Source organism: Dama dama, chromosome 20 (genome assembly GCF_033118175.1).
Source record: "Dama dama isolate Ldn47 chromosome 20, ASM3311817v1, whole genome shotgun sequence".
In the NCBI taxonomy this organism is placed as follows: domain Eukaryota; kingdom Metazoa; phylum Chordata; class Mammalia; order Artiodactyla; family Cervidae; genus Dama; species Dama dama.
The window spans coordinates 51,365,667-51,391,731 of NC_083700.1; positions in this window are offsets into that span (position 1 = coordinate 51,365,667).

The window sequence follows — 26,065 nt, forward strand, 5'->3', positions numbered from 1 at the left end:
ATGGGTATCACAAATGAACAAATACATTTGTAATTATAAGATGTGGTTTTGTTAAGTGCTATAAAGGAAATGCATATATCGATGGGCTAAAGAGTAATGAGTGTCTTGAATTAGAGGTCAAAATAGGCCTCTCAGCTCAAGCCTGAAGGAGATGTAGCCGTCCATGGTGGTAGGAGAAGGAATGGTTATTTTCTAAACAAAGACAACAGCAAGTGTGAAGTATGTAAGGACTGAAAGGATGGGCATATCATTTTATTGCACTGTGCTTTATTGCACTTTGCAGATACTGCATTTTACAAATTGAAGGGTTTGTGACAAGCTCACATTGAGCAAGTCTATCAGTGTTATTTTTCCAACAGCATGTGTTCAGTTTGTGTCTATGTCGCATTTTGGTAACTCTTGAAATATTTCATGCTTTTTCATTTTTATAATATTTGTTTTGGAGATCTGTGCTGTTACTATTGTAACTGTTTTTAAGTGCAACAAATCATGTCCTTTTAAGATGGAGAACTTAATTGATAAGTGTGGTGTGTATTCTAGGGCTTCCCAGGTGGCACTAGTGGCAAAGAACTCACCTGCTAATGCAGGAGACACAAGAGATGTGGGCTCAGGGTTCGATTCCTGGGTTGGGCTAGAGCATGGCAACCCACTCCAGTGTTCTTGCCTGGAGAATTCCATGGATAGAGGAACCTGGTGGGCTATAGTCTATAGGGTCATAAAGAGTTAGACATGACTGAACGTTTGTGTTGTAAGTGCTCCACCATCCGGCCCTTTCCCCCATTTTCTCCCCTCTTGTGCCTCCCTATTCCTTGAGATACAACAATGTTGAAATTAGGCTAATTAACGCCCCTACAGTGGCCTCTAAGTGTTTAAGTGAAAGTAAAAGTTGCACGTCACTCACTTTAAGTCAAAAGATAGACATGATTAAGCTTAGTGAGGAAGGCAGGTCAAAAGCTGAGACAGGCTGAAAGTTAGACCTCTTGTGCCAAACAGTCAGTCAAGTTGTGAATGTGAAGAAAATGTTCCTGGAGGAAATTAAAAGTGCTACTCCAGTGAACACTCAAATGGTAATTGAGTGAAACAGTGTTTTTGCTGATAAATGGGGAAAGGTTTTAGTGGTTTGGATAGAAGATGATCCAGTCACAACATTTCCTTAAGCCAAAACCTCATCTAGAGCCAGGGCCTCACTCTCTTCAATCCCATGAAGACAGAGAAGTGTGGAATCTGCCGAAAAAAAGTGTGAAGCTAACAGAAGTTGGTTCATGTTGTTTAAGAAGCCATTTCTGTAACATGAAATTGCAAGGCGAAGCAGCAAGTGCTGATACAGAGCTGCAGCAGGTTATCCATATTTAGCTAAGATAGTTAATGAACATGGCTATGTTAAACAACAGATTTTCCTTTTTTTTTGGCTAAACTGTGTGGCTTGTGGGATCTTAGTTCCTTGACCAGGGATTGAACCCTGGGCTCTCGGGAGTGAGAAGGCAGAGTCCTAACCATTGGACTGCCAGAGAATTCCTAGATTTTCAATGTAAATGAAACAGCCTTTGTTAGAGGAAGATGCCATCCACGACATTGATAACTAGAGAGAAGAAGTCAATGCCTGGCTTCAAAGGTCAGCCCAACTTTTTTGCTAGGGGTAAAGTAGCTGGTGAATTGAAGTTGAAGCCAATGCTCATTTACCATAGGGCCTTTGAATTACGCTAAATCTATTCTGCCTGTGCTCTCTCTAAATGAAATAACAAAGCCTGAATGAAAGCACATCTGTTTACAACATGGTTTACTGAATATTCAAATCCCATTGTTGATTTGAAAGAAAAGATTCCTTTCAAAATATTATTGCTCTTTGACAACACACCTGGTCACCCAAGAGCTCTGATGGAGATGTACAATGAGATTAAGGTTGCTTTCCTGCCTGCCAACACTATGTCCATTCTGCAGCCCATGAATCATGGAGTAATTTTGACGTTCAAGTCTTATTTAAGAACTATGTTTCATAAAGCTATAGCTGCCATAGAGAGTGATTCCTGTGATGGGCCTGGGCCAAGGAAATTGAAAGCCTTCTGGAAAGGATTCACCATCCTAGATGCTATTAAGAACCTTTATGATTCACAGAAAGAGGTCAAAATATCAACATTCATAAGGATTTGAAAGAAGTTGATTTCAACCCTCATGGATGACTTGGAGGGCTCCAAGTCTTCAGTGGAGGAAGTGACTGCAAATGTGGTGGAAAGAGCAAGAGAATTAGAATTAGAACTGGAGCCTGAAGATGGAACTGAATTGCTGCAATCTCATGGTAACACTTTAACAGATGAGGAGTTGTTTCTTACGCAGAAGCAAAGAAAGTGGTTTCTTGAAATGGAATCTACTCCTGGTGAAGATGCTATAAAGACTGTTGAAATGAGAACAAAAGATGTAGAATATTACATACTCTGAGTTGAGAAAACAGTGGCAGGGTTTGAGAGGATTGACTCCAATTTTGAAAAAGAGTTTTACTGTGGGGAAAATCCCATCAAACAGGGTTGCATGGTACAGAGAAATCATTCATGAAAGGAAGAGTCAATCTATGTGGCAATCATTGTCTTATTTTAAGAAATTGCCACAGCCACCCCCACCTTCAGTAACCATCACTCTGATCAGTTAGCAGCCATCAACATCAAGGCAAGACCTCCACTGGCAAAAAATTTTATGACTCACCGAAGTCTCAGATCATGGTTAGCAGTTTTAGCAATAAAGTATTTTTTAATTAAAATGTATACATTACTTTTTTAGACATAATGCTGTTGTACACTGAATGTAAACATAACTTTATATGCACTGGGAAACTGAAAAATTCCTATGACTCACTTTATTGTGATATTCACTTTATTGCAGTGGTCTGGAATTGAACCCACACTATCTCCAAGATATGCCTGTATATTTATACTTTTTAATGAGAAGGTTGTGACCAGTCTCTGGACTGAGGTTTCAGTTCTGCATCTTCCAGTTGTCTCTCTCTGGCTTTCCAATAGTTAACATTTATGAATGACAGTATTTCTTTCAATCCTTTCCAATCTGAAGGACACAACATGGTCCTTCACTGTTTTAATTGCATTTCTTTGGCAATATTGGGGCGGGTGGTAAACATCTTTTCAGGTGTTTATTGGGTGTTTGTTTTCCTTTCATGAACTGCCAGTTCATCTCCCCTGCTAATCTATTTGGGATTTGTCATATTTTTATTGATCATTAAAAGTATTTTAAATTCATTCCACTTCAAAAGTAAATATTTTTACATTACTTCTGCCAAGAAAGAAAGAGTCACCAAATGTCACATGTCAGTATTAGGATGTGAGCCCTCTGGAAAGGTTGAGGATCACTGCTGGAGGCTACATGTCTGCAAATTGACTATTTGTTCCCTCAGTCCTTAAACTCCAGTGGGAGAGTGGGGAGGTGACCAACAAACCCCAGTTCAGTAAGAAATGTGCAATTCCAATTCAGCAGCCACCAGCCTAGGTTGGCCCCAGACTCCCCGCTTCCCACCCCTCCTCCCCTCCCGCCTTCCAACTGCCCCCCACTTCACACTGGGTGGTCTCCCCCTGCCAAGTTTGAAGGGATTATCCGGGATCAATATTTGAAATAGTTGTATTTTTTTTCTAACTGGAGTTAAGTTTATAAGCTTTTTTTATTTAACCACCAAACACCAGAAATAAAAACCTGGAAGGGAGCCAGTTTGACTCAGAGCCAGTATACTTCCTCGTAGCCAAGGAACTCACCCTTCTTGTTTTTCCCCAGAAGTTACTGACATTTCCTTTCAAAGGCTGATTCTTCTACTTCTCAAATTCTTTGTTGTCCAGACCCCAACTGATTCCCAGAGATCCAGCTTTCCTAGTCTAGCCCCTAGCCTAATCCTGATACCTGAGCTGTACCTGGAGCCGAAGCCAAGTGACCCGGGTTCTAACTCTGGGGGAGCTTTAACCACCAGTTATGCAAACGCGAAGTAGGGCCCTAGTCAGCGCGGGAGGGGCCCAAGAGAGTCTGAACCCTCTGAAAGCTGGGCCCTGCAAAGAGGTGTGGGGAGGGTTTTGCTCATACTAATCCCCAAGGACTGGAATAAGTCCATGTACTTATTTACATTCATCATCGTCATTATTATTAATACTGCAGTGGGTAGCCATTTCCTTCTCCAGGGGATCTTCCCAACCCAGGGATCAAACCCAGGTCTCCTGCATTGCAGGCAGATTCTTTACTATCTGAGCCACCAGAGAAGCCCTATTAATATATTATCAATCATTAAACATGTATTGAGCACCAACTGTGTAGGAGGCACTCTCCTAGGTACTAGTGAACAAGACTAAATGAACTCTGGTGAAATTTGCTGCTCAGGGGGAAAGACAGACATGGAATAAATAATTCCACAAAGTCAATAATTACAAGTGTGAAAATTCTGCTTAGTCAAGTGGGAATGATTTCATGGCCTCCTTTCTGAATCCTTTGGAAGGATTCAGGGAGCAGTAAGGAGACTGCCCCAGGGGCTTGTGACGGCAGTCCTTTCCTTCTGCCTCCCACATGTAGAGGCGGACTGTTCTGGGAAAACAGACATCCCTGACATGAGTAAAAGACCTAGAGGAGGGCACGGGCAGGAGCTGGGCAACCCTGGAGCTGTTTTTTCTTTCCCTGGTTGGGAAACTCCTCTCGAAGTCCAGCTTCACGACGCTCATGAGCACTCTCGGTGCTCTGGGACTTGTCCTGAGACATGGCAGGATCATCCCGGCTGGCCTTCAAAGTCATCTCTGAGTCAGCTCTCACTGACCAGCATATTCAGGCCTCCTCCCCTCTGCTCCCCGCTCCTGCTCTTTCATGCTCAGAACTCATGTTCCAGATGGACTCAGCTGGCAAGTGTTTGAGACGTGTCTCAGCATCTTGTGATGTGTTCCTGGATCTCTGAGCCCCTGTGTGGGGTGAGTCACTGGCTACGACTTGATCCCTGCCGCATGTGGGCCCTCTCTTCCTGGGTCCGTAAACCAAAGTCCATCATCTGAAAGCAAACCCCCAGGTCCCTGCGATAAGGCCCGGAGGGGACAGCTCTGCACAAGACACAGCCAGTTGGCCCTGCCTTCCGAGGATTCTTTTTTTCTCCTTTTTCTTCTACACTGATTGTTTCTCAGATTTCCTTTCTCAAGGGATGGGGATAAAAGCACCATCCCACTGGGTCTTTTTTCCCTCCCAGCTCCCTTTCTTTACTTAACGTTTGTTAAAACTTTTTTACACCTGGGCTATGAGACTGAACACAGTTGGGAATGCTGCCAAAGCAGAAATATTGCTGTTCCATCCAAAAGGGTGAATTTCCTTTTTAGCAATTTGGGGGAGGAGGTGAATTGGTGAGATGGGGAAATGCGAGGAAAGGGAGGTATTGTCTTTGGTTAAGAGTCTGCCAGGATTCAAAGCCTGGCGCTGTCACTTCCTAGCTGAATAGCTGTGGGCAAATTTTCTGTTGCAGTTTTCTCATCAATAAAATATAAATAAGCACCCAATTCATAAGACTGTTGTGAAGATAAAATTGGTTAAAACACATACAGATCTTTTAAAAAATCCCTAAAATATGTGTTAGTAATAGTGCTCTTATTGATATTACAGGCACTTAGGGAGGTTCCCTTTTGTAGATTTTTGCAATTTCAGGCTGGTAATAATGATTTTTGTGCATTGCCACCCCCCCCTTTCTGTATTTTCTGGGTTAGTACTACAAAACAGCCAGTCTGGTATGTTTTCTCCCATTTTTCCGTCAACTCAGATCAATAGTGCTTGGCTGGAATGTTTCCTTTGCTCCAGTATCTCTGGGATCTTCTTCACTTAAGGTTTGGGTGAGATCTGAGCAGGGGAAACCCACTCCTCACTGAACAATTCTTTTCTCCCCAAGCCTGAAGTCCCCCCTCGTCCATGGCTGACCATCAGGAGAGCCTATTTGAATCATCCATCTATTTCGGCATTTATTCCACACACACTATTGGGTATCAGCTATCTGTTAGGTAGTGTGAGAGATACTGGCCTAAAAAGATGAAAAATAGTTTCTATGCTCAAGAGGTCAAAGTCACTGACAAATATAATCCTCGTGTATTAAGTGCTTTATAAAGGTAAGTGTGAGGTACCTGACCTGATCTGAGTGTGGGGGTTTGATGGTGTTCTGTGCTGGGTTCTGGGAAATGAGGAGGATTTGGCCAAGTGAAATGAAGGGGATGACATTCCTGGCAAGAAAGCAGCTGGTACAAATGCCGAGAGAGACAAAAGAGAGCTGGCTCATAGCTGGGTGTGGATTTCTTGGGAGGCATGTGCCAGGAGAGGGTAAGAGTTCCTCCCAATTTTTCTGATGATGATCAGGATCTGTCATATTTACTTTATGTTTTCTTATTTTTTTAATTATTATTTGGCTGCTCAGGATCTTAGTTGCTGCTTTCTTATTTCTTTATATTCTATTTCAAATGGTGCTCAAACAATGGTGTGAATTTTAATAATTTTCACTTGACCTATATGAAATCAGGGGAGTCATTATATATATATGTTCTGCAATAGTATGTATGTTTTCACACTTCTGGTTAAACACAACAGATTAAACACATGTATTTATCTCAGATACCTTGCAAAGATATCACTGAAATGAGAGGAGACAAAAATAGGTATAAATTCATAAAGCCAAAGAGAGGAGACAATAGCAGATGAGAAAAGCCAATAAATATTTGGAATATGAAAATCAGATAAAAGAGAGCTAGAGAGCTATGAAGGGCCTTACACTGAGCTCCTTGTGAAATAGACCGTGAGACAGAGATCTGATGCAGGAGGTTTATTGGGCAGAGCTCTTGGGAACCACACCTGCTGGGGAGTGAAAGATTCAGGGCTGGGCAGAGAGAGAAATGGAACTGGGATGCTGTCATGCCAGTCTGGTCTCACAGGAAGCTCTTCAGAGTTCTCCCAAATTGAAGAAAGAGGTTTAGGCCCTTGTGTGCCTCCATGGACCAGTCATTGGATGTGGTTGCCCCTGGAAGGGAGATAATCTTGGGAGAGGCAGGTTCCTTCATCCAGGGCCAATTCTTGGGAAGGAACTCAGCTGTGAGCCTTCAAGAGAAAATACTTCCAGCTACTGGGAAATGAGTCTCCATCAAAAAGAGAGCATCTGGGCTTCCCTGGTGGCTTAGTGGCAAAGAATCTGCCTGCCAGTGTAGGAGACATGGGTTCCATCCCTGGTCCAGGAAGATCCCACTTGCCCTGGGACAACTAAGCCTGTGTGCCACAAAAACTGTTAGCCTGTGCTCTAGAGCCCAGGTGCTGTAACTACTGAAGCGCCAAAGCTCTTAGAGCCCATACTCTACAATAAGAGAAACCACTGAAATTAGAAGCCTGTACACGGCAACTAGAGAATAGCCCCTGCCATTCACCACCCAAGCATACCAAATAAAGCAACAAAGACCCAGAACACCAAATAAATAAAAATATTTATTTATTAAAAAAAAAAAAAAAGAGCCAGGGGGAGCATCCCAACATTCATTACCAAGAGATTCAAAGAGGAAGCAAACCCATTCAGGCCATAGAGCCCTGGAAAGGATCAGGAACTAGCGATGTGGGAGCCTCTGAGGGCAAGGAGGAGGCATGGGGCTGAAAACAGAGATACCCTCTGAAAGGTTGTAAGAGGAGAACGCTTTCTTCCCCCAGCCAGGCAGAGGGCCGAAGCTTCAGTGTGGGAAGGTCTTTTACCAGAGTGGTTCGCGACCTCGAGACAAGGGAGGCACCTGAAAATGGACGAGCTGGGGACAGTCTTTGAAAAACAGGGAATTCCGCATTCTAATCGGTGAGACCTCCAACCCCGTCCCCCACTTAACTTACGGAACTTGAACAATCAGGTTCATAGAGACTAGGCAGGAGTCTAGACAGGAAATTCTTCTCTAGGGAGACTGGAGAGCCCACAAGAAAAGATGCATCATACTGAGCTTTGGGGGTTCTTGAATAAAAAAACCAGTCTCCTTATTACCCTAATGAAGATTACCAAGCAATAAACTTCATCCACGGTCACATAGCTTTTAATTAGTTTTTAATGCTTCGGTTTCAAATATGGTAAAAGAGTCAATGATTATATTCGTATATTCAGGGGAACACTCAACATAAAAACAGTTACAAAACTGATGGCAAAGAGAACTCAAAGGAAAGAGAGACAATGCAGGAAGCAAAAGAAAACTGAAAGCAAAACAGCAAAAACCCTTCAGAGTCTTCAAAGTAAATCAGATGATGTTACATTATTGAAATAAGAACTGATGCTCTACAAAGGAACAACTACAGCATAAGAAAATTATTTCTCAATCATGAGTCCAACAAGTGGTAAAAAAGAAGGCAGAATGCAGTGAGACTCCTACTTCACAAAGTTATTTAGAGCTCAGCTGACAAAGTCTGTGCCATGCTTGCCATGGAGCTTCCAATGTCACCCTGGGGAAGAGAAAGAGGATCTCTTAGAGGGTTTTATGGGTCAGGTCTGTAAGTGGCAAGCATCACATTTTGTCAGCTAAAAGGGACACAGCCTAGCTTTGTGGTCAGGGAGAAGGATCTGTTTGGGTGAATACATTGTAATGTCTGCCACAAGAAGTGTTGGAAGTCAAATCAGGGAATTATCACAGCAGGCCTGGAAGTTAGCTAGTCCAGATTAAAGCAGGTGATGGAAGGCTCCTGGAAGGAATGTCTTTAGGAAAAAATGGAACTGAAATTGTATAAGATGCTTAACTGAAAACAAAAGTTGAGTTTGGGGTTTTTACAATGTTCTTGTCAGTGTATGAAGAAATTATGACAGTGAAAAATGGCAGATGATAAAAGGGAGGAAATTATTCCCTATAGAAAAAACAGTGAAGGAAAGAAAGGTAATCACTAAGTAGTGATTTAACCAAACATGGTAACATATATGTTTTGAAAGTGTGACATAGGGTGAGGGATAATGAGAAGCAATAGTGCTACATTCTCATTTTCTGTATAGAAAGTCAATGGATAATATATAAAAGTATTGACCTAAAAAGTAGCTGTATAACCCTGTTGGTTAGAAATACAGACATAAATATCATACAAAGTAGCAGAAAATACTTAAAAGGAAGATAAAGGAGATGGGGAGGAGTTAGTGGGAATTTTGTGGTTATTGTTTATAAACCTTATATGTTTTGACTCTTGAAACCTTGTCTATGTGTCACTTCAAAATAATAATGATACATGTAAATCAACTATACTTCTACAAAAAAATAATAATGACATAAAAAGTCCATGCATAGGACCTGCTTCAGGGGTGACTGGATCCAGGAACTCATACAAAGTAATCATGGCTTGATTTCTCAGCTCTGCTTTCTGTTTTGAATTCATTTTTAGTGAGGCCCTTTTCGTGGGGCATAGGACCTCCTGGCTGTGTTTTTCTTTCCTCCTCCCACTTCTCTCTTTTTCTTTCTTTCTTATTCAGAAAGATTTAATTGCGGCTACAAAACACGTGAGGCTTCCATCTTAACCATTTTTAAGTGCACAGTTTAGGAGTGTTAGGTATGTTTACATTGCTGTGCGGCAGATCTCCAAAAGTTTATATCCATGACACAAGTCTTCCTTCTCCCATCCCCGGTTCTGGTAACCACCCTTCTACTTTCTGGTATTTTCTTATAGCTATTAATGGCAGCAGAAGGAAACCTCACTTTCCTGATAAATCTGACAGAAGTCCCAGGATTGTTCCACTAGAGTGACCAGGGATTGGCCAGCATCCCCCAAACAAATGGCCTGAGAGTCAAGGATGAGTGGTTGCCCAAGAAGTGCTGACAGAAGAAGGGGCCCATACTCCAGGCAAACAAAAGCAGCAGAGGCCCACAGTGAACAGAGGGAGGGCCAGGCTATGAGAGAGCGGCCCCCACCAACCCTCCCATCCCCCACCCCGCTCCCCCCTCTTCTGCCCCACCCCTCCCCCACACCCTCCCACCCCAATACACCCCTTTCATAAACCCCCCTCACCTGATTTAGAACTTACTCTCATCTCCATGATCTATCAAGCAAGCAACTTTATTTCAACGCTCCAACAGACTTAAAAATCTCTTTAGTACAAATGTTTTTCTTTTAAGAGTTATTATTCAGATAAGTAGAAAATTCTGATTATTAGTAACTTTAACCTTCTTTGGAAATATTCATTATTTTGTTTTTTCTTTATGAATTGTCTGTTCATGCTCTTTGCCCATCTATGGTATTAATAAATGCATTTATCAGCCTTCCCAATTCTAATAAACATGCAAAAATATGTTTAAAACTATATCTCACAGAACTTTGTACAAGACTTTAGAAATTACCTAGTAGCTTACTCTCATTTTACAACAAAGAAAAATAAAGGATGGAGAAGTGAAGTGTGAAGCCAGCTCGAGAACCCTGTTGGTAATGGATGAAGGAACAGAAAACCTCATTTGATTCTCTACCTGTTAGATTATGCAGCCCCTTCAATAACTCCTGAATTTGGTTCCCCTCAAAGTCACATTTTCTGCTCAGTCACCACTTTCAGGGTTTACAGAGAGCCATCTTTATTTTCCCACAGTTTGCAGCATTTTAAAAAGATTGGGGATAAACAGCTGAGAAGATTTGTAAGCTAACTTGAGGCCCCTTGTGATTTTATGCATGAGAGCAATCCCCCCTCCTCACCTTACAAATTTCCACTCCAGCTAGCATTGGACTGTATTTTGCCAGTTAAATAATACAAGTTACAGGGGGAAAAAAGATTAATCTTGTAACTCTGTCAAAGAATGAGAGTGAAATGATTTTTTTGCGGGGGAGGGAATGCAAAGGATAGAGCAACCATCTGGCCTAGGTGCCTTTCTGCTTTGCACTCCCGGAGTTTCCCGTATTGCAGCCGGATTCTTTACCAGCTGAACCACCAGGGAAGCCCACTCATGAAGCTTGGGACCACAAAGAGACTGAAAATATCCCCTGGTTGGAATGAAGCATTCGGTGCTCCTCCTGCTGTTCTCACTTAGCGTCAGTGATACGGCTGCTGTGTGGGCCACAGCAGATGTAATTTGTAGAAGAGTGACTGGAGGGTTTAGTGTTTCAAAATGTAAACTGAACTCTAAAGAACACGAGGCATTGGGCAGGATTTTCTCTCGATGAGGAAATCTCTTTGTCCAGAGTAAACTTGAAGCAATTGTGTTTTGTTGACTCTAAGTTTCAAGACTAATCAAGTGTCTACTGCAGTTTGGAAAGCTAACTGCTGAACTCTATTTTTATCTGTTAACTTCGTGTTTCCTTTTTCCCTGACAGTGTGGACCAGTCAAGTGATAATAAGTTAGACAGCTGCCTCAGTTAGACTGCTGTTGGGAGAGTAGATGAATTCTCTTCAGTAGATAACAGAGAGGTTTAGAATTATTGAGAGATGGGATTGGAGCTTCAGATGGACAAATCTTCAATAGTAAAAGCAGGAGGGCAGGGTTAGAACGAATAATAATGGCTAGAGCACTTAGTAGGTATCAGTCATTGCAGGAAACCTTCACAAGTATTATCCCATTTAATGTTAATAACAATCTATGAGGTAGGTACTGCTATCTTTACTTCACAGATGAATAAGCGGAAGTTCACAGTAGTGAAGTTACTTGCCCAAAGTAACACAACTAGACTTCTTGGGGCCAAAGCAGGCAGTCTGATTCCAGCACCCTGGGCTCTTAGTCTTTCTCTTTAAAGCTCCATGATTGCCCTGAAGGTTGTATCCCCTGCTCCTGAAATAGTGCATGGCAAATAGCAGGTGCCCCTCAACTATTAACCAGCTGAATGTATGAATACTCCATGCTGCCTTGTTCAGGATTAGTGTTCTCTGCAAGCCAGGGAGAACTGAAAGCTGCATTCAGATGACCTTTCAAACTTCTCAGAGCTTTCTGTTCAAATTTAGAACTTGGACAATTGTCACAGTCAGAAGCCCTTTTTGTTTCAGCAGAATGAAAATACATATTTAAAATTAGTGGTTATTATGATTATCACAGTTAAAGTAGAAAAACGTAATGACTGAATGTTCAATGGCAGAGGGTTGGTTAAATAAACCATGGAATGCAATGATGGAATACTTAACAGCTGTTAAATATCAAGTTGTAGACTACCACATGACATAAAATGCATTCTTGATACATTGTTCAAGGGAAAAACCAGGTTACAAAACACTATGTAGAGCATTAGCTCAATACTGAAAGAAAATAAAGTATTGATAGTAATTTCTGTGTGACCAGAGTATGGATGGTTTTAGTTTTCTTCTCTGTGATGTTTAAATATTTTTTCAAAATTTAGACAATAACTATGAATTTTATATTCAGAAAAAAGCAACACCATGCTGTTCTTTAAAAAGCAGTTGTAATCAGATTTTGATTCTTGCTTTCATATTTAAGATATGAAGTTAGAATTTAATGAAAGACAACATAGTGTAGCTGGTAAGAACATGGTCAGTGGAGCCAGACTGCAGTGTTCAAATCCCAGCTATAACGTTTATAAACTGTGTGACTTTGGTGAAATTAGTTAACTTATCTGTGATTCAGCTTCTATATGTGTAAAATGGAGAAGGTATTACTTCCTACCTCAGAGAATTGTTATGAGGATTGAATGAATGAATATAGCTAGAGTATTTGGAACAGTCTGTATGAGTTCATTATTAGTTTATCATTAAAAATTCTCCCAAATTCTCTTATCCCACCTTTAAAAATGCACAAGCAGAGGACTTAGCTGGTGGTCCAGTAGTTATGACTCTGTGCTACCAAGGCAGGGGGCCCAGGTTGGATCCCTGGTCAGGGGACTAGTTCCCACATGCCACAACTAAAGACTGAAGATCCCACGTGCTGCAATTAAGATCCTGTACAGCAAAATAAATAAATAAATATTTTTTAATATGCACAGGCAGAGATGCACCTAGGTCAGGAATTTTAAAGCCTATGTATTTGTAATTCTAGTTCAAATGTGTGACTAGGATATGCCAAAGAGGACCCCAGGAAGAGGTCCAACTGAACCTCCCAGGGCTCATGATCACCATGAAAATAAGTAGATTTTGCAAAAATTCAGATTTATTATGCCCTCACTTATTAGCTGAATTAGCCAAAATATATTAATAGTTAAAACTGGGGGAAAATTAAAATATAAGGGAGAGATAAGTCATCTCAACTCTCAAATCACCTTCTACCATGACTCTTGACCTCCCTATGTTCCCCAAATATAAGCCACCTTATATTGTGAACATTCAAATTCATGTCTTCTGTCTCATTCCTCATCCTTCACCCTCTTCATACCCCTCCCCTCAGCCAGCACCCCACTCCCACTCCCTCTCTCTGGCCCGGCTTTAATGACTGACCGCCACACGGAAGAGGCTGAATTCCACGCCAGCCGGCAATAGCCTCTGACCTCTCCAACTTCTCAGGTCCTGGGAAAGGGAGCCTGAACATGACCCTGTCAGGAGAGTGGGAAGTGGCAGTGAGATGCCCCCAGAGGACCTGCTCCCAGGCTGGCCTTATCCTGGTGTGCAGGCTGGGATTTCCTGCCCGGAAGCACCAGGCCTGCACACAATGGGAGTTATCAGTAACCATCGGGGGATCAGGACCATGGTGGGAGCCCTTCACTTAGCTATGGGTTTTCCAGGCCTTTCCTGTGTGAATCTTTACTTCCGTGGAAGCTCTTGTTTTGATCTTTTTCAAGATGGAGGCCCTTCCCCCAGCTTCCCACCCTCTGTCGCTTTGGGTCAGCTGCCTTTCACTTCTCATCCTTCAGGTCCTCCTTTGGATCTAAGTCAACGGAAGATGGTGATGAGCACAGTCTGGATAAGGAAAGTGTTTCCACTTTTTTCAGATCTTTTTTTCTTTTTAAAATTATAGGTGAAATTGATGTATTAATTGTTTTCCATGATGATAATAGTATCATCCATCAACTGAGAAAATTAATAAGTTATACCTGTATTGAGGTTTACATTCTTAATCTAAGAGATTATTTGGCTTATTTAACAGTATTCATAAGAGGGTCTTTTTATATTAAAAACAAAGGATTTTTTTTTTCTAAACTCAATAGTTTACTTACGAGAAAACATTTTAGAGGAAACAATTTATTATGTTGCAAGTCTTAATGGCACAAACAGCAGGTTTGCTTTAAAAATTTATGTTGCAAAAGAATAGCTCTCATTTACTGCATTCTTAAGTTATGTATCAAGTGGTTTGCTCATGTTAGCTTGTTCAGTCCCCAGGACAACCTATTTTATGAATGACAAAACCACTCCTCAGAGAGGCTGAATAACTCACTGAGATCACTTAGGGTGTAAATGTCAGAGCTGAGTTTTGAACTCGGACTGTGTGACCACAAGGTTGTTGCTTTTAACCCTACACTCTACTGCTGCCTCCAAAGTAGCTGAGATCACTCATATCCACCAGTGATCTCAGATATTATTGTTTTATTGTATGTGGCTTTAGGTCTGAAAACTTGTCTTCTCAGCCATACCCGCGCCATACTAACCCCAGTCAGTTTAAAACTTACCTCACCCACAGGGCTTCAGCATCTCTAAGCTCGGAAAAGAAGAAAAGGTGATGGCATTTGTTCCCACAGACTCCCTGTATTTCAAAAGATAAAATAAATTAAACCAACCCACAAAGAAAGTGTCAACAAGTGAAACAGAGGTATGATTTTTCCGATGTGTATATCTGTATATGTGATAACATGTATGTATATGATATAATAGCAGATACTTTCCAAATAATTCTTAGGATGTTCCTATCTTTCCAGACTTTTCTATGCTCATCTAGCTATAAGGTCATTGAGTGTTGCCAATTTCTACTTCCCAAGTTGGATGTGGGAAAAGAGAAAGCAAAGCAAAGGAAAAGAAAGGAGGAGACAAGGAGAACGAGGAAGAAAGTGCTGCTTAGAAATAGAGGTGTGGGGTTAAGACTGCCCAAGGACAATACACTGTCCCTTCCTTTAGGCCCTGGATTCCTCAGCAGGTGTCCCTCTGTCCTCTCCTGCAAGAAGGTGAGCTGCTGTGGGCAGTGAGCCCCACACCCAGGGAGGCAGCGGGGTCTGGGGGACTCCTAGCGGGAGGTCTGTTCTGACTCAGAGGGGATGGGCCAGACCCACGCCTCTGCGTTTGCACTTGGATTCCACTGGGACCCATTGTCCAATGACTCAGATCAGTGCTCGCTGTCCCGTGAAGCCTGAGGGATGGATGTCAGTGCCTGCTCTGGGTTAACACCCCAACAGTCAATTTAATGTACTTAATTAATTTTTGTGATATCCAGCCAGCCGCCTGAGGGGTGGATCTCTGAGATCATCATGACACATGTGCCTGCAGCTCCTTGGGCTCTGCAGTCACTGTGGTTTCCACGGGACCCTGAGTCACACGAAAGGCCACTGGTGCACTTAGAGGAGCCTGCCCTGGAATGTGGCCCTTGTGAGAACCGGGGAGGGAGGAAATCGGGCACTTCCCAGGGGAGGATGGTGCTGTGCCCTCAGAAGAGCCATCTTGCTGCACCCCCTAGGTTAAGCGACCTCATGCAAGTGGGTGCCTCTGTGGCCTCCACAGAAAAAAGCAACCGTGGGTCCTTTGAGGGGGTGCTGTGTAAGTCATGTGCCTTGAGGGAGCTTGGAGATTTTTCAGGGAAATCAAAATTTATTGACCAAGGGCCCTAAGATTTCCTGGAGAGTTCTGAGTTTTGGTCAGGTAGCCTTCTTCCCAGGTCTCAGATAGTCTGCCCAGGGTTTTATGAAATTCGTGGTCTAGAAGCTCTGGGCTGACTCTGTATATTGGGAAATCACTGCTATCCAGCAAGTCCTTGGAGGCCTTGTGACCTGGATAAGGAAAAAGTCTAGTGCTAGACTCAAGTGCTGCTTCATTCAAGTAAATGGCCTCAATTCAACCATGATGAGGAAATTCAGCTTTCTCTGTGGGAACGGCTCCCATTAGCCGGATTCAGAAAAGTTGGATGACCAATGATACCAATTCATGCACGTCTAAGGTCCAAGGTGGGGGTGGAGGGTGAGATCTGAGGAAGGGTTGTTCCCATTTACCAGGAGCACCACTGCCCCAGCTTGCTCCCTTTGCTCTCCCACTCCTGTCTCCTAGCACCCTCTCAGAGGCAAGCCAACACCATCTTCCCCTGCCTGAGGTGACAGTAAGGGCATTCTCCCTGGGTCAGCTGGATCAGCCCAACCTACCATCTCCAAGTTCAACACATGCTTTATTCAACACCAGGCCCAGTTCTTGTGGCTGAGAGGACAGAGCTCCCTGCCTCCCTCCATGACCTCCTGACTCAAACACCCACTCACACCAGACAGTGGGTGAAAGTTGCTCTTTCCCACAATTAGCTCTTGAGGTCTTTGGTTCCTTATGCCCAGTTCTCAATACAGTAAATTCCAGCTGTGCTTAAAAATGAAACAGGAGAAAATGGCTTGGAAGACAAAGGATATTTTTCCCCTGTTCTTCAGATGAAGAATGATTGTAAGGACAGAGCCTGGTCTCTAAGGATTCTTTGGTTTAGGTAATATGTGCTTGGGGAAGTCATAATCTTTTCAAGGGGCTTTTCCACTGCCTTGAAGAAAGTGCCGTAGCTCCATTTAGGAAACAGGGGCCCTGGAAAATAAAGAAGTACAGTCATTTCACAGCTTCGAATAGGAAATAAAGACTGGACTTGAAATTCTTTCAAGTTTTTAATTCTGTTCTACCATGTTCCTCAAGGAGGAGGCCTGGAGACCCAAGGGGTCTTCAGTTGTAAAAATCTGTGTCTGGACCATCAATATTAAGTTGGTAGCACCATGTAACAAAAGTTTTAAGAATGCACTTGTACCCAGCATCTCCACTTCCAGGAAGCTCTTCTGTGAAATTGTGAAGTGTGAAAGTCGCTCAGTTGTGTCCGACTCTTTGCGACCCCATGGGCTATAGAGTCCATGGAATTCTCCAGGCCAGAATATTGGAGTGGGTAGCTGTTCCCTTCTCCAGGGGATCTTCCCAACCCAAGGATCAAACCCAGGTCTCCCACATTGCAGGTGGATTCTTTACCATCTGAGCCACCAGGAGCTATGCAAAAAAAATAGCTGGGTTCAAACCCTGGGTTGGTAAGATCCCCGGGAGGAAGGCATGGCAATCCACTCCAGTATTCTTGCCTGGAGAATCCCATGGAGAGAGGAGCCTGGCGGGCTGCAGTCCATGGGGTTCCCAAGACCTGGACACACCTGAAGTGACAGCACACACGCAAGGAAATAGTTAGTGACGTTCCTCACGGGGTTGTCTGTAACGTCAGAAACTAGAAATGGCCTAAACATCAAACAATAGGGAACACATGATTGCAATGTATTCATTACTCATTACGTACTGTTGAAAGTGGTGAGAAAAGCACTGGCAAAGAAACAATGTATTGTTAAATGAATAGGCAGGCTTCAAGACAGTAGGTATAGTATTATACCAGTTTTAATTTAAAAATATGTATATGTCTCAGAAAACTATTAGTGATATTATTTATGGGTAGTTTAAATTTTTTTCTTTATGTTTCTAAATTCTCTGCATTGAATATGCATTTGTTTTTTAGTAAAAATACATGTACAATAAATGTTACAAAAAGAGTACTCAAGAAATTAACTAAGGGGAATTCCCTGCTGGTCCAGGTGGTTAGGCACTTTCACAGCGGAAGGCCTGGGTTCAGTCGCTGGTTGGGGAACTAAGATCCCACAAGCTGTACAGTGTAACAACAACAAAAAAGTAAGATTCTAAGTACTGGAAAACAAAGTGTGGCTACTTGTTGATCTTGTTTAACAGCCTTAGCAAGGACCTGGATAAGTCATTTAATTAACCTCTGAGGTTTGAAGTTTTCTTACCTGTCCATCACTGAGGTTTGGGGAGAGACACAATTACTGTTGGGACGAATCTCTCAAAGTTTAATAGTTTTATAAATAACTTATTCTCGATAATATGTATAGGATCCATACTTTACCTTCCATAACTCTCATAACAGGAAGTAGTAATAATAATAATAGCTGAAATTGAGTCATTAATTTCTATTAACCAGGCTCTATGGCTCAGATGGTAAAGAATCTCCCTGCAATGCAGGAAACGGATTTGATCCCTGGGTTGGGAAGATCTCCTGGAGAAGGGTATGGCAATCCACTCCAGTATTCTTGCCTATAGAATTCTGTGAACAGAATCCTGGCAGGCTGAAGTCCATGGAGTCGCAAAGAGTCAGACACAACTGAGTGACTAACACACACACATGGTTAAGTAAACATTTTACATATATAAACCCATTTTTATTTCTCCTTTATTGACTTCCTTCTTTCTGTCATATGTCCCATGGGATCTGTCAGCAAATTCTGTCAGTTCCTACTTACAACCTATGCAGATGCTAAGTCTATTAAAATGTAAATCAGATAATTTAATTAATCAGCTCACTTATAGCTCCCCTTCCGGCTTAGAAGAAAAGCCATAATATAAAAATCTGTAAGATTCCACATGCCTCTACATGCGATACTCTTCCTTTGTACTCCCCTAAAACACCTTAAAGAATCTGCTTGAAAATAAAAAAAGAACCTGCCTGTCTTATGGGAGACCTGGGTTCGACCCCTGGGTTGGGAAGATCCCCTGGAGAAGGGAAAGGCTACCTACTCCAGTAATCTGGCCTGGAGAATTCAGGGGGTTGCAAAGAGTCGGACATGACTGACTTACTTTCAAAACACCTTACCCTCTGACCATGTCATCTTTTATCCTCAGCTCCATCGCTAAGTTTTGCTGAACTGGCTTTCTTTTTTATCCAATTTATATTAATGTATTTTAAAATAAAAATTGTATACATCTAAGGTATATACCATGGTGATTTGATATCTTGTATTCCTAGTGAAATAATTACTACAGGCAAGGAATTAATGTAGCATCTCCTTACAGCTGCCTTTTTTTGTGGATGTGATGTCTGCACCTGAAATCTACTCTCTCAGCCTATTTACAGTGATTGATACGATATTATTAGTATAGTCCTATGCCTGTACAGTAGGGCTCTAGACTTAATTCAATTCATCCTACCTGATTGCAACTTTGTACCCTTGACTAGCATCTCCCAATTCCCAACCCCACCCTTCCAGTCCTTTTGTACCCTCTGCTTCTGTAAGTGTCACAATTTTTTTTTTTTTAGATACCACATCTAAAGTTAGATCATACAGCATTTGTCTTTATCTGTCTTATTTCACTTAGCATAATGTCCTCCAGGTTCATCTATGTTGCAGCACATGGCAGCATTTCCTCCTTTCTCAGAGTTAAATTTTACTTCTATATAAAAATATACATATATAACATCTTGTTTATCCATTTATTTGTCAATGGATGCTTGGGTTGTTGCCAAGTCTTGCCTTTGTGAATAGTGGTGCAATGAACATGGGAGTGCAGATAGCTCTGTAAGATCCCAGTTTCATTTTCTTTGGCTATGTACTTAAAAGTGGGATTGCTGGATCACAAGGTCGTTCTTCTTCTTCTTCTTCTTTTTTTTTAAAAAGAAACCTACACACTGTTTTCCATAATGGTCATACAAATTTGTATTCTTACCAGAACTGGTGAGAGTGTGGAACATCCTCACCAACACTTGCTGTTTGTTGTCTGCTTGATAACAGCCATCCCTAACAGGTGTGAGATGATCTCTCACTGTGGTTTTGCTTTGCATTTGTCTGATGAATAATGATAGTGAATATTTTTTCATATACCTTTGGCCATTTGTATGTTTACTTTGGAAAAATATCTACTTGGGTCCTTTATTTTAAAATTAGGTTGTTTTCTTGCTATGAGGTTTTTGAGTTCCTTATATATTTTGGATATTAACCCCTTATCAGATGTATGATTCCCAAATATTTTCTCCCATTCTGTAGGTTGTTGCTTCACACTGTTTTATGTTTCCTTTGCTGTGCAGAAGGTTTTTAGTTGGATGCATTCCAACTAAATGCATCCCCAACTACTAAAAACTAGTTTGGAAGTGTTTTTTCCTCTTCAATTTTTTGAAAAAGTTTGAGAAGCATTGGTATCAATTCTTTGTCAACAGTTTGGCAGAAATCACCAGTGAAGCCATCAGGTCCTGGGCTTTTATTTGCTGGGAGGTTTTTTTGGTTGGTTTGTTTGTTTTTACTGATTCAATCTTCTTACTCATTATTGACTTGTTCAGATTTTTTCTTTCTTCATTATTCAGTTTCTTCATAACCTCAGTGATAGGTTATATGTTTCTAGGAACTCATCCATTTCTTTTCAGTTGTTCAATTTGTTGGTGTGTAAATGTTCATAGTAGTCTCTTATGAGCCTTTGTATTTCTGTGGTATTGGTTGTAATGTCTACTCTTTCATTTATTTGGGCTTTCCTGGTGGCTCAGATGGTAAAGTGTCTGCCCACAATGCAGGAGACCTGGGATCGATCCCTGGGTTGGGAAGATCCCCTGGAGAAGGAAATGGCAACCCTGTCCAGTATTCTTTCCTGGAGAATCCCACAGACAGAGGACCCTGGTAGGCTACAGTACATGGGGTTGCAAAGAGTTGGAGATGACTGAGCAACTTCACTTTCTTTTTTCTTTCATTTATAATTTTATTCATTTGAGCCTTCTTTTTCTTTTTCTTAATATAGCTAAAAGTTTATCTATTTTAGTTTTTTTTAAAGACCCAACTCTTGAGATTCCCCAGTAGCTCAGTGGTAAAGAATCTGCCTGCCAATGCAGACATGAGTTTGATCCCCGGTCTGGGAAGATCCCCCATGCCAAAGAGCAAATACACCTATATGCCACAACTACTGAGCCTGTGTTCTAGAGCCGGGGTCCCCAACTACTGAGTCCATGCACCACAGTGACTGAAGCCCATGCATCCTAGAGTCTGTGTTCCACAACTAGAGGAGTCATTGCAATGAGAAGCCTTCACCACAGCCAGACAGTAGCCCCGACTTGCTGCAACTAGAGAAGAGCCCGCATGGTAACAAAGACCCAGCAAAGCCAAAAACAAACAAACAAACAAACAAAAAACACCTCTTAGTTTCATTGATCTTTTCTATTGTTTTTTCCTATTTCATTTCTTTCTTTTCTGTTCTTTGTTATTTCCTTCCATACACTAAATTTAGGTTAGTTTGCTTTTCTTTTTCTAGTTCCTTGAGGTGTGAAGTTAGGCTACTTATTTGAGATCTTTCCCCCCACTTAATATAGGCATTTATTGCTATAAACTTCCCACTTAGAACTGTGCTGCAATCCATAAATTTTAGTATGTTGTGTTTCCATTCTCATTTGTCTCAAGGTATTTTAAAAATTTCTCTCTTGGTTTATTCTTTGACCATTGGTTGTTCAGGGGTATATTGTTTAATTTCCACATGGTTATGACTTTTCTATTTCCTCTTGTGGTTGATTTCTAATTTCATTCCACTGTGGTCAGAAAAGATACTTAGGATGATTTCAATATTCTTAAATTGGCTAAGACTTGTTTGGTTGCCTAACATACGATTTATTCTGAAGAATATTTCATGTGTGCTTGAAAAGAATTTGTTTGATGAAATGTTCTATTATGTCTGTTAGGCCCATTTGGTCTAAAGTATAGTTCATGTACAATATTTTCTTGTTGATTTTCTGTCTGGATGTTCTATCCATGGTTGAACATAGGGTATTGAAGTCCTCTACTATTACTGTGTTGCTATCTATTTCTGCCTTCAGTTCCATTAATATTTGCTTTATGTATTTAAGTATTCTGATGTTGGGTACATGTATATATTTACAATTGTTATATCCTCTTGCTAAATTGACCCCTGTATCATTGCATAGTGACTCTATTTGTCTCATGACAGTTTCTGACTTATAGTCTATTTGTCTGATATAAGTATAGCCACCCCGCTCTCTTTCAGTTGCCATTTGCATGGAATATCTTTTATCAGCTCTACACTTTCAGTCTATGTATATCCTTAAAGCTAAAGTGAGTCTTTTGTGGGCAACATATTATTCAGTCTTTTTTTTTTTTTTTCATCCATCCGGCTACTCTATATCTTTTGACTGGAGAGTTTAATCCATTTAAAGTATTATTGATAGGTAAGGATTTACAATTGTCATTTAAAAAATTGTTTTCTGGCTATTTTATAGTTTTCCTTGTTCTTTTCTTTCTTGCTTGCTGTCTTCCTTTGTGACTTGATGAATTTTTTCATAGTGGTAAGCTTTGATTCCTTTCTTCCTCTTTTTCTAAGCCTGAGCATTTCTTTAAGAAAAGTTTTAAAATTACCAATTTTATCTCTTTACTTGGTATAAGTCTATTCAGATTTTGTATTTATTCTTGAGTCAGTTTCTATAGTCTGTGTCTTTCTAGGAATTTGTACATTTCACCTAAGTTGTCTACTTTTGTTGACATACAGTTGTTCATAGTATTCCCTTATAATCCTTTTGTTTGTCTAAGATGTCCCCTCTTTCATTCCTGATTGTAGCTGTAATTGCATTTCAAAGAAAGATGATGTATAACTATGGAAACAAGATATTTTTATTCAATAAAACAAATGTCTTTGTAAGATTTCAAAAAGAATAATGTAAACTAAAAAACCAATAATATTACCTATCTTAATGACCGTTCGTTCCAGCAGTGCTGGAACACAGTGCTTAGGAATTGTCTTGTAGACCAGGAAAATTAGAAGGAACATCTCTGTGTATTGGAATTGCTACCACTGGAGTCTCATGGCATTACCAAAAAAGTCATGTCTCTGCTTACAGAGCAGCTAAGAGTTATCTGATAATGAATGGGAATATTTTATGGGCAGAAACAATTTGAAAAGAAGATTAAAACTGTCATAATATTAACCACCATTGTTCACTTACCTGATAAAATCATGAAGGGCAGAATTCACTAACTCTTCATTGCTCTCTTGAGTTGTTTTCAGAAAGGCAGTTAAGAAGAAGAAAGGGAAAATCATGACTTCCCAGTTCACACAAATCATGTAGCATCTGCTACATGCAGATGTGCTAATCATTGAATGTTAAGCTATGGGCTTAATAAGCTGTTATTTGGAAATGAGCTAGAATATTTAGGAGAATGATAATATAGGTTTAGGATTTTTATTGACTATGGGATATTCTAGGACATTCAAACTATAACCAGTTGAGGTATCTCCTATTTTTCATACAATTTTACAAATGAAAATTGTTTACTTCTTTTAAATATGGTAAAATCAGATCCTAAATCAGATACCACTCTGAGCTCTGCCATAATACTAAAAATCAAATGTTTGTCCCAAAACAGCAGGAGTTTTGGTTGTCTCATTTCATAGTTGTGTCTCAATCATAATTCTTTGGGCCATACCAGCTTCCAATGAAGAGTTGCAGAATAAGTAAATGATTAATAGTAGCTGTCTGTCACTAGAGTTCCAATGTAAATAATAATAATGGAAACCTCCTTTTTGTTGAAGAGGTATCATAGTTCAAAGGCAAAATAACCTCTCCCAGCAACTATCCAAATCCCCTGAAGGATTAGTCCCCTGAGTGATGAAGCACCCCAATTCAAGGTTCCAAAAACTCAGCCTGTCGGAAATATCAGAGCCTTAAAACAATCACGTTTAAAACACTGTTGTTGTAAGGATTTTCTTTGATTTAAATGTTGTTTCTTTTGGAAAGGGCTTGTTATTTTTCTAAGCAAGTTGGGTCATTGAACTGGGCAAACCGGGGAAAGGGAAGATTAAAGAAGACATTTTAAAAACAGAAACTATGTTCACTATTTTGTATATGGCTTGACTGAGTTTCTGTTGCCTTACATTTAATTTAACCAATAAATGCTTTTTATTAAAAAGAGACTGCAAATATAATTCAATGTAAAGAATTTTAATAAGCTACTTAGCAAAATGTTGACAACTGCAAACTGGATGATGGGCTTTGGGGGTTTCATTATTCTTTCTCTATTATTAACCATTTATATTATAGCTATTATAAAACTAAGCTAATGAATAGTGAAGACAAAAGCCAAATAGTTATATCAAGAGTTGCCATTAGGTAGGGTCCTAGGTGGCCATGATAAACTAAAGGTATTTCAAAGTTATGAGGGATTTGAAAGTAGGGGTAAGAAGAAGAAGCTGACCAGCTTAGGTAGAAGAATGGAACAGTCATTCAGAAAGAGGCAGATGCCTTGCCCAAGGAGAGTGGCCTCTTTTCCTTGTAGATTTTCAGCTCCTGGTTCCTTTCCCCATGGGCCCAGCTATATAATAGCTTCTGCCCTTGAATCCCTGTGCCATTGCTGATCCCTTTTTGCTTCACGTTTATCTTTAAAAGTTGATTCCCTTTTTCTTTCAACTGGCTTGAGTCAAACTTCTGTTCCTTCACATCAAAATATGCATCCTCAAAATAAATGATTATTTGTACCTGTTACAGTCAGAATCTGCCCAGGTGGAGTGGCCCTGCTGATCTTGGGATCAAACGGTGTTCAGCATCTCATGGAGCGTTAGGAGAGACCCTTGTAGGAACTAAATATCAGCCAATCAAAGCCAATTCTATCTCCACCCAAGGTACAAGTGCACCAGGAGAGAATTAAATGCATTTTCTTAGGAGATCTTAAGAGATCTAGACAGTAAATAGAGAAAGCTAACAGGTAATTCACTGTGGTAGTTTTCTAGGGACCATGTTGATCAAAGAAGTCACTGAAGAGTCAAATTGACCTCCAGGTTGTGTGCTGGACAAATGATCTTGCCTGAAGTGTTTTACATTCTGAGTGTTCAGTTCAGTTCAGTCACTCAGTTGTGTCTGACTCATTGCAACCCCAGGGACTGCAGCATGCCAGGCTTCCCTGCCCATCACCAACTCCTGAAGCTTGTTCAAACTCACGTCCATTGAATTGGTGATGCCATCTAATCATATCATCCTCTGTTGTTCCCTTCTCCTCCTGCTTTCAATCTTTCCCAGCATCAGGGTCTTTTCAAATGAGGCAGTTCTTCGCATCAGGTGGCCAAAGTATTGGAGCTTCAAATTCAGCATCAGTCCTTCCAATGAATATTCAGTACTGCTTACCTTTAGGATTGACTGGTTTGATCTCCTTGCAGTACAAGGGACTCTTAAGACTCTTTTGCAATACTGTAGTTCAAAAGCATCACTTCTTTGGCGCTAAGCTTTCTTTATGGTTCAACTCTCACATCTGTACATGACTACTGGAAAAACCATAGCTTTGATTAGATGGACATTTTCCAGCAAGTAATGTCTCTGCTTCTTAATAAGCTGTCTAGGTTGGTCATAACTTTTCTTCCAAGGAGTAAGTGTCTTTTAATTTCATGGCTGCAGTCACCATCTGCAGTGATTTTGGAGCCCAAGAAAAGAAAGTCTGTCACTGCTTCCATTGTTTCCCCATCTATATGCCATGAAGTGATGGGACCAGATGCCATGATCTTAGTTTTTTGATTGTTGAGTTTTAGGCCAACTTTTTCACTCTCCTCTTTCACTTTCATCAAGAGGCTCTTTAGTTCTTCACTTTCTGCCATAAGGGTGGTGTCATCTGCACATCAGAGGTTATTGATATTTCTTCTGGCAATCTTGATTCCAGCTTGTGCTTCATCCAGCCTGGCATTTCTTATAATGTACTCTGTCTATAAGTTAAGTAATCAGGGTGACAATTTACAGCTTTGACTTATTCCTTTCCCAATTTGGAAACAGTCTATTGTTCCATGTCTGGTTCTAACTGTTGCTTCTTGACCTGCATACAGATTTCTCGGGACGCAGGTAAGGTGATCTGATATTCTCATCTCTTGAAGAGTTTTCCACAGATTTTTTTGATCCACACAGTCAAAGGCTTTGGTGTATTCAATAAAGGAGAAGTAGATGTTTTTCTGGAACTTTCTTGCTTATTCTATGATCCCCTGGATGTTGACAATTTGATCTCTGGTTCCTCTGCCTTTTCTAAAACCAGCTTGAACATCTGGAAGTTCTTGGTTCAGGTACTGTTGAAGCCTGGCTTGGAGAATTTTGAGTATTACTTTGCTAGTGTGTGAGATGAGTGCAATTGTGTGGTAGTTTGAGCATTCTTTGGCATTGCCTTTCTTTGGGGTTGGAATGAAAACTGACATTTTAATTCCTGTGACCACTGCTGAGTTTTCCAAATTTGCTGGCATATTGAGTGTGGCACTTTC